Source organism: Elephantulus edwardii, unplaced genomic scaffold (genome assembly GCF_000299155.1).
Source record: "Elephantulus edwardii isolate Elephantulus edwardi_28Jun2011 unplaced genomic scaffold, EleEdw1.0 scaffold00023, whole genome shotgun sequence".
Classification (NCBI taxonomy): Eukaryota; Metazoa; Chordata; class Mammalia; order Macroscelidea; family Macroscelididae; genus Elephantulus; species Elephantulus edwardii.
In genome coordinates this window covers 1,017,670-1,024,526 of record NW_006399773.1, presented here as the reverse complement: position 1 = coordinate 1,024,526, position 6,857 = coordinate 1,017,670, and the positions used below count along the sequence as shown (strand labels likewise).

The following is a 6,857-nucleotide window of genomic DNA, read 5'->3' as shown; positions in this document are numbered from 1 at the left end:
ACAACAGACTAGCTAGAAATTTAGAGATGCCTAGTAATACAATCAACCAAAAAGAACTCTAATAAGAGGACATTCATTTCCAGCGGTCTGGAGGACTGTATCTAAACACCAGTGTGTATCCACTCAAAAGCCATTGGAGAGAGCCGGCTTTTCTGTTTTGGGTTTGTTCTGATGTGGTTTGTTTGCTTTGGTTTTTGGTTTTTTTTTTTGGTTTTTTTTTTTTGACACTTTAGATTCTTTATTGAAGGATAAGAGAGTCTAACCTCAACCTCATGGCGGTGAGAGGAGTGACTGACAAGAAATAAAAGCTAAAAGAAAGGTACAGGATAGCGGAAATGGAGGTGGAACCTCATGATGGAGAGCCCTCAGAGGCAGCAGAACCAACCGGAATCAAACACAGGGCACCCTGCCCTTCCAGTGATACAGCCACAGGGTTGGCGTAGACCCGGGGGCGGGGGAGCTGAAGAAGGGATTTGGCTTGTATAGAAGGCACACTCATCATCCAGGCAGGCCTCGCGGAAGCAGTGGATGGCGGTCATACACACTTTCAGGTGCTGCCTCAGGGCCAGGGTTCGAGGGCCCAGACTGCTGGGGCCTGACCCACCTGGTGGGGGCCTTAGAGACTGGACAGGAAGGCTGGCACAAGGTAGGGGTTGGGAAGAGACGATCAGGCTGGTGGGCACCGGAGCACATGGGCTCTTGTGGGACTCTAGGATGGACTTTGGATTTCTGGGTTCCCTGGGACTGGCTTCTGATGCCCTGGGCTCCACCCTAGCGTGGTACTGAGGGAGTCCAGTTTCCCCTGAGGGACTGTGCTGAACTGAAGCTCCGCTGGAATGCAGGACTGTGGTACCCCAGGCTCTTGTTGAGGGGCCTGTTTTGGAATCTCTGTCTCTCTCCCATGGCAGGGGTCTGATACGCTGGGTTCTGATACTCCTGGTTCTGCTATAACGCAGGGTGCCTCCTCTGGACGGCAAGCCTTTGGCAGCTCAGAATTCTGGAACAGTCCAGGAAGGTGGGAAGTCTTGGAATTACGTTCTGGAACATTCCGAGTGTTAGAAATCCCAGTCAGCAGAGGATGAAGTTCAATCATTCCGAGTGTTAGAAATCCCAGTCAGCAGAGGATGAAGTTCAATCATGTCCAGAGAGGAGCCTCCATGAATGGTAGCTTGCTCCTCCTTTGCTGCCCCTCCACCTCCTGCTGCAGCAGCGGCTGCAGGATACTGATGCACTGCATCTTCAGTTCCTGAAGGTTGGGGGTACTGTTGGGGGTGGTCCATGAGGAGCCTCAGATGGTATTTCAGGCTCTTTCTGAAACCTTATAGAACTCTCCTGGTCAACTAACTCTACTGCGAGATCTGTTTCCATGGCAGGAAAGGTTCTCCAGATTCAGGGCAGGACTTAGGGGAGACACCACTCACCCAATGACCCTGCTGGATGCTGGAGGCTGACAGGATGGGTGGAATTGGGTTGAGATGAACAGCGAGACGCTGTAACACTGAATATGAAGTCAGAGCTGGTAGATGGGGAGAAACTACACGCTGAGCCCATCCAAAGGGTGATGGGCGAGTGACAGGAAGTAGAACTACAGGGCCACACCCAGGACTGGGCTGACTGTAGGGGAGGTCATGGGGTGGGCATCACGGGTGTTCTCCTTGTGTGTCTCCTTTAACGGAATCCGCTGGGCCAGACCAAGAGGGTCTCCTGTGCCTTCATGTAAATAAGTGACAGTGTTCTCCTTCAGGGAGAGGTGAAGCAGGCCGGGTTGGGGTCTCCTGAGCCCTGCTTCACTGACATCCGGTTGCTGCCCACCTGATACGCTTCTTAGTTCCAGGAAACTTGGGCAAGTGGAAGAGTGAAAGGAAGTTCTTGAAGGTGGAATGTGACCCAAAGTCTCTAGCCTCTGGGGACACAAGGTCCAGCCATGGGATCCTGGTCCTTCTAGCCTCGAGAAGCAGGAAGCCCTGACAGGATCCAGTCAGTTTTTGTGTACCCTAGGGGCCATATATGCAGAGTCCCGGGAGCCCTGGCCCCTCTGGAGAGCACTTCTTTGGTTCTCACGAACCAGCACTTTCTGAGCTCTATTGGGATGGCTTTCAAGGCGATAGCTCTTCACCTGACAGGATGGTCGCCAAGGCTACAGGTTCAGCCACAAACTCTATAGCCCCTGGAACCTCTGTCAGGGGAAGTGGCCCAGCCCCCATCTTTTGTCCTCCCAGGCTAGCTCTGAGCTCCTTCAGGGGGTTGCACAGCTGAGTGCTCCCCACTGATTTCTCTGTTTGGTATGAGGCTTTCCAGCTGGGTTCTGTTTGGCCAGTGGGGGGATGATGAATACCTAGCGTTGGCTTCTGCACCAGTCTCCTTGGATCATGGTTCTCCTAGTTCTGGGTGCAGGTTTGTCGGTGGGGAGAGGAGGGCATTTCTGGCAATGCAAAGGTATCTTGCTAGGAGTGGGAGATACACCCTGGAGGAGAGGATCCTTGGCCTGGAGAGTGGTCATGATGGCTCTTCCCAGGAGCCCCTCTGGGTTGGCCCACTTTTTGTCACTACTTCCCCATGGAAAGAGTTTTTGTGACTTGTTGATCTCTGCCTAAAGCAGAAAAGAATCCTGAGATGAGCAGAAGTCTTAACCGATTCATGACGCTAAATTATAATACCCCAACCTGTACACAAAACTATATTGACTAGGGACAGTTCCTAGAAACCCAGGCTCAAAAATACATAGAAAATACTCTGAGTACTGACATCAAAGGCTAAGCATTTAAGCAAAAGGCTAAGTAAAGAGGTTACAGAATTAGTCCAGACAAGTTCTTGCTGTAGTTAGTTGCTGTTGAGTCAACTTTTACTTATAGTTATCACCTGAGAGAGAAAAAAAAAGAGAAAAGAATCATTTGAAAGTAGAAATGAGACATTCTAAAAGCCAGGAAAATAAGATTCAAGAGGTGTAAGCCAAATCCATACATAGTATCATTATTTGTTATTGTGTTCCATCATTGATAGCTGACCCTCCAGCAGGTTTTCAGAAGCAGTTAATTGTACAGGACGAGATTGCCCATCCTTCTCCTGCAGAGCAACTGGTGGATTTGAACCATGTGCTTTTGGGACTTCAGCACAGTTTCTCACCAGTAAGGTAGGATTTTAAAGAACAAGTTCTGTTGAACATGAACCAACCCATAGTTGAACCTCCAGTGGGGTTTTAGAGGCACTTTACCACACTAGGGGAGATTGCCCATCTTTCTACCATGGAACAGTTGGTGCATTTGAACCCTATACCTTTGAGCTACAAATGCAACTCCTTACCACATGGCCATCAGAGTTATACAACGTAAGTGCAGGATATGCAAAGAAAGAAGGCATGTGACACACTCATGGGAAAAATTTAGGAATGCTTTCTTTAAAGGATATCATTTGCTAGACTTGTTGTGTGCTGTCAAGTTGGGACCAACTTATAGCTGACCCTCCAGTCTGTTTTCAGAGGCTGTAAATAACACAGGAGAAGATTGCCCATGTTTATCCTGCAGAGCCGCTTGTGGACTGAGCAGACAATTATTAAAAGAAGCAACTACAATTAAAGGGGGCTCTGATGGCATTGCTATACGACTTGTATTACTAACTTAAAGGTGACTAGTTTGAATCCATCAGTAGTTTTTTGGGGAAAATACAGGTAATCTCCTGTGGTATTTACATTCTCTGAAAATCCATGAGAGGGTCAGCTATTAGTTGGCTCTATACTGAAAGCAAAGGAAAAAAATAGTATAATTATGTTCCAAGAATGAGAGGAAACCATGCTCAAAGAATCAAAATAAAATGTGACATCACTGACTCATCAAATACCAAATATTAGGAAGCACATAGAAACCACAGAAAAATAACCAAATGAAAACTCTGCAAGTGAAGTATACAATAACAACTAAGAAGGCATAAAATTAATAAGATATTAAACACTAGACTTAACTTGGAAGAAGAAAGAATTGGATCATTAAAAGATATACTGATAGAACTTATTCTTAAGTATGCAAAGAATAACACCGTGGGGAATATGAAAAATAAATAAACAGAAATCAAGAGATCTTGAGACACCAATTATTTCTATCTGCAGTAATGGGATATCAGAAAGTAAGAAGAACAAGGTAGGAAAAAAGACAAAGAAACAATTACTTAAAATTTCCAAGTGTGACAAAAACATTAATCCATACAATGAAGATTAATAAACTCCAATAATATACACAAGAATATATAGACCTGGAAAGAATTTAAAAAAATAAATACTGAAAGATACTAATAAGAAAATTTTCAAAACATCAAGAGGAAATGATTCATCATATATTGATGTTAAGTGCCATCAAGGTGCTGGCTATGTGACGCTATGCACAACAGCTCTGAATCCTGTTCTATCCTGAGCCAACTTTATCATCTCTGACACATCCCATTACCCCAGTCACAATCCATCTCATCCAGTGTCTTCCTTTCCTGTACTGTCCCTCTACTCTTTAAATCATGATGCCCCTCTCCAAGGACTGGTTCCTCTTTGCAAATATATCCAAAGTATGTATGACAAAGCTTCAGAATTGTCTCTGAAGAGCAACTTGGTTTCACCCTGTACGAGTTGAATCTGTTTGTTCTCCTAGCAGCCCATGGTATATTCAATACTCTTCTCCAACACCGCAGCTCAAACGCATCAATTCTCCTTCTACTATCCCTAGTCACTGTCTGGCTTTCTGATGTATAGGAAGGAAACCAAAATAAAACTAACAGTTGACTTCACATGAGACACAACAGAGCCCAAAAAGCAGAGGAATAGTGCATTCAATATGCTTAAATGGAAAAAGAAGAAAAGAAAGTCCGATTTTAAAAATCTTATATCAAGCAAAATTATTTCTAAAAAAGAAAGTAAAAGAAAACTATTTTCATATTAATAAAGATTGAATTTTTTGCTAGCAGTGCTGATTTAAGAATTACTAGGATAGATTTTTCAGACACAAAGGAATGAGCTCAATCAAATCAAAACAAGAGGGATAGAAAGTACAGCTAACTATGTAATATAGATTGCCACAAAATGCATGTGTGTGTGTGTGTGTGTGTGTAACTGTTGACAGCATTTATGTCTCATCCCTCTCTTTTTCTTCTTTGGCACATATCTGGAGAAGCTGATAAGAAAATGTAGCGCTTGTTGGAATTCCAAACTATATGCAGCAACCTCACTTGACCTCATTCCTAACCATTATATCAACCCCAGAGTAACCTCCTTTCTTTGCTATCTTAAGTAATTTTCAGGCATTCTTGAAAGTCAAACAGATTTCTCCAGGAATACTCACTACATGAATACTAAAATGTTTTAAACACTCTTGATAGGCAATGGTACATTCTCCACATATGAATTAAAATATTGAATAGGTTCAAGTAGAGAAAATTGTGACATTATCACACAATATTTCCAAAATTAATTGTTGAGCTTCGAAAATATAAATACCCCATAGATTTTGAAGTAATGCTACAATTGAGTGGTACAAAAATAGAACAAGGAAATGATAAAATTCAAAATCACACAAAGAAAGAAAAGTACCACAATGGTAGTTGGAAAATTTATATATTTTTTTCTCCTTTCTTCTTTAATTATTATATGCATAATTATATGCATAAGATTACAGCATCCTATGGAGCTCTACTGGTATAATCCATATCATGGTTTGATAACCAAAAAGCTACACATCTTCCATGACTCAAGTCCCCCAGTAGCTCTGCAGGAGATGGTTCCTCCTTAGAAATCCAAAGGAAGGTTGTTTTGAGTATCTTAATGCCATTAAATAAGTGGGTCTATAAAGACATAGTAGCAGAGTGCTGTATTCTTTTATATTGTGTATTACATAGAACACATAATATATGCATTGTGTATTATGTGATTGTTGTTTTTGTTGTTATGTGCCATTGAGTTGCCCATGACTCACAGCAACCCTATGTACAATAGCTCTGAACCCTGCTCTATCCTGAGCCAGTTTATTTGGCTCTGATACAACTAATACCATTATGCAGTTACTGAGTACACATTATATATGACAGTCACACAAAGGAGAGAGAAGAAAAAAAATTATAGTGGATCAAAATGTCGCTATATCTTTCTGAAATAGATTCTGACAAGTAACATGTATATTGTTATTCATTTAGCCATCACTAAGAAAATAAGTAAAGAAGTAATACAAGAAAAATTTATTTGGTACATTATAAAAGAACCACTTTATACTAAAAGGCCATGAAACAAGAATGTTGTTGATGTTGTTGTCTGCTGTTGAGTTGAAACCAACCCGTAGCTGACCTTCTAGCAAGTTTTCTGAGGCAGTTAAGTGCACTAGAGAAGATTGCCCATTCTCCTCAGCAACTGGTGGATTCAAACCATGTGCTTTCACGAATGTAACATAGTTTCATACCATTACATCAAGAAGACAAGAATAGAAGAACATAGGAGGCATGAAAGAAGAAAAATACCTAGTAAATGACATCAGTAATATTAAACATAGAGTGATTAAACATTCAATCAAAATAGATTGAGGGGTTGCTACATGCCTTGAATTAATTATAAATTATATAGGGACTTTATATAAAAAAATTAAGAATTGCCCAGTCCTGCCCCATTCTCACAATCATTGCTTTGTTTGGACCCATTTTTGCAGCCAATGTCAATATCATCTCAGGAAGGTCTTCGTCTTCTTTGCTGATCTTCTGCTTTTCAACCTGATGCCCACCTTTCAGGAACTGGTACATCCTGATAGTGTGTCAAAAAGTAAGTGAGATGAAAGTTTTATTGTAAGTCATATTCAGATGGTATTCTTTCAGACCAGACTTGCTCTTTCTTTTGACAGTTC

At 42.0% G+C, this 6,857-nt stretch overlaps 1 pseudogene; it reads right to left on the bottom strand.

Moving 5' to 3' along the window:
• Positions 1–1,585: 1,585 nt before the first annotated feature.
• LOC102863718 lies at positions 1,586–2,500 on the bottom strand (annotated as a pseudogene).
• Positions 2,501–6,857: the final 4,357 nt, after the last annotated feature.